We start from the raw sequence: 3,106 nt of genomic DNA, 5'->3' as shown, positions 1-3,106 counted from the left end.
CAAAATTATTACATAAGTGAAATAAGTATATAAAAAGTAAATATTAAACTAAGATGTTCAATGATAAAAAGAATGAAAGAAATTAAGAGCAATAAGCATAATCATATTAAAATGACACATATACACACACATTTACATGACCATACAACCTGGAGACATACATAAATATATACGTGAGTAATATATAAAAAAAAATTCAAAAAAGATAGATAAATAAAAAAATAGAGGGATAAATAAATTACTGTAAAGCTTAAAAAAATCAAATGGGGAAGACAATTATTTTCATTATTGATAATACTGATTCTAATAAAGTGGATACAGATATAAAACCTCGATAAATAATAAACTCAAATTTAAAACTTAAATAATTGAGTAAACTTTTATCATCAATAATAATAATAATAATAATAATAATAATAATAATAATAATAATAATAATTTTATTATTATTATTATTATAAATAAACTAAGTGGAATTTAAAATGTTGATCTTAAAAAAAATAAATTAAAAAAAGATCAATTTATCCTCAGAGAAAAGAAAACAACCTTCCATCACTAAATGTCGGCCTTGGAGATTTCTTTGTGTTTCAGTTTGGTTCCTGCGGTCAATGTGATACCATCCTTATTGACCAACACAGTAAAGCCAAAGAGCCTCTCTGAGGTGTCTTTCCACCCGCTGAGAGCAGAGATTAAAGCTAAACGTCGGCCTGAACACAGACTAATCGTCCTCTCTCTGTTTACAGCACCCAAGGGTGAGCTTTAATGAGGCTAACGGTGATATGACCAAACACCCCGCAGCCTTCATCCGTCAGGAGGACAGCGGGCCTGAGGCGTCTGGCGTCTGTCTGGGGCTGCAGAAAGAAGAGAATCCCTCCTCCTGTCCTTTGCAGACGACTTTACCGTGTCCTTGTCGGAGTGGCAATACGAAATGTCACCGAGGATGGGGTGAATTTTTGAAAATGTCAGAGATGGAGCAGCTCATTGTACGAGCATCTGCAAGAATGTAGCAGGAGATTGAAGGAGAGGAGAGATTTAGTTCACGTCAGCTAATCAAGTCTGCAGAGGTTTTCAGGTATAGGTGGACTGACAAAAACACTTTCTGGATTTTTGTCAAATTTGTGCAAAAAACTCTTCAACTCTCAAGCTAAAAATGCAGATGGCACTTTTTTTTTATTTCAGTCTTCATATCTTTACTGCATTTCTGCTTTTGTTGCATCTCTTCATAATAAGCCATTAAAATCCACATACTGCTATTTTTCACTCCATAAACTGTAAAAACTCTTATTTCTGTGCTCTCTTCCAAAGTCAGATTGCCGTCCTTGCTGTCTCATGCTGCTCCACAGTCAGTGTCCCAGACTCAAGGCTAATGAATGCACCGTTCAGGGGGGGCGGAGCATCGAGGTGTGGTGGCCCTGTCCAAGGTGAATCCACCTGAGTGAGGAGGACGAGAAGTAAACTGCAGAGAGAGCTGGGGGTATGAATATGGATGATCTGAGGCAGCAGAAGCTGCTCCCCTGCTGAGACAGAACATCCTGTTATAGAGACTCTGCAAAACTATATCATTACGTAACACTTATGGATTAAACTCTGGTCGAGAAATGCAGCAGGGATATGTTTTATTAAAATGTGAGCTCAAAAATGTTTAAAACCAGAGTAGAGTTGATTCAAGGGAAAGTTTTTACAGCTTCACAGGACGTTCAGAAAATATCACATTTTTTCTTCTGGTGTTTTTATTGTTTTGTTTTTGGGACACTCTTTGTGTTACATTTATGACTCGTTTGATTCACGAGTGCATAAAAAAAGTCACTTGAAGTTTTTTGTAAGGACTTTTTGTCTAGTGTTGATTGCAGTGACACATGTGGCCATAATCAGTAGTGTTTTTCAGGGATAAAAGATTGTTCTCTTTGAGCACTATCACCCACTGTCAAAAAATGTGAGTCTTCCTAGGGCTTGCATTTGTTTTGGAAATTTTAAGTAATCTCGAGGCCTTTACGAGTTGTTTGAAATCCATGGTTACTCTTTATTTGAAGTCACAGTGTAATGTGATGTGTAAGTCGCACTTTTAAGACCAATTTTTTTGTATCTGGAAAGTGTGCTGCGTCCGGTGCGGCTTATATGCCAGTATTAATTAGCTGAATAAGGTTTTGATATGATAATTTGTTTCCTGACAGTGCTAAAAATGATGATGACCCAGTACATATTTCATATCTGGATCTTAGTATCCAGAATATTGCCAGGATCTGGATCGTACTTTTACATCTGTCAGAAAGTATCCTGACCTTGTCTCGTATTGTATCTCCATAACCCACATCATCTTCTCTGGTCAGCACATCCCCCTGTCATCAACAGGCACCAACCTGGGTGTAAGGTTCAGCAGTCACCTTACCTTTGACACTCACATAAAAAAAACACCCACAAGACCTCCTTTCAATTCCTAAGAAACATCACAAAACTATGCCCTCTACTCAGTCTTGCAGATGCTGAAAAACTCGAAAAACTGCAACGCACTCCTCATTGGGACTCCAGCAAGAGCCTACAAAAACTTCAATACATCCAAAACAGCGCTGCTAGGATCCTGATGAGGGTGCAGAAGTATGATCACATCACACCCATCCTTCACTCCCTCCGCTGGCTTCCAGTCTTATTCAGGAATCAAGACAAAATCTCTCTTCTAACTCATCATTGCATCCATGGAAACACCCCCACACCTAAAAGAACTCCTCACACCACAAACCTTATCACACTTCTGCATGGGTAAGAACTACCTCATTCTGCCCCCCAGGACTAAACTTCATACAATGGGTGATCGGGCCTTTAGCTCAGCTGCTCCATACTTGTGGAATGCCCTCCCTAAGCAGCTGAGGGCTCCACAAGCAACAGACTCCTGGAGCTAGATGGTGATCCGAATAATCTCCAAAATTTAATCACTTCTTTATTATCCCATTTTGATCATTTCCTGAAAATTTCATCAAGATTCATTTGTAACTTGAGTTATGTTCACAGACAAACAGACTAACAATCTCTGCCAAAAACATAACCTCCTTGGCGGTGGTAATTGCACCTGTTTCCATCTTGGCCGTCAATGTTAACATGTTGCACATCCTGT

The sequence above is a fragment of the Halichoeres trimaculatus genome, unplaced genomic scaffold, assembly GCF_033239565.1.
Source record: "Halichoeres trimaculatus isolate MK-OKI-2021-1 unplaced genomic scaffold, fHalTri1.1 fHalTri1_scaffold_3, whole genome shotgun sequence".
In the NCBI taxonomy this organism is placed as follows: Eukaryota; Metazoa; Chordata; class Actinopteri; order Labriformes; family Labridae; genus Halichoeres; species Halichoeres trimaculatus.
Note: the sequence above shows the minus strand (reverse complement) of the source record.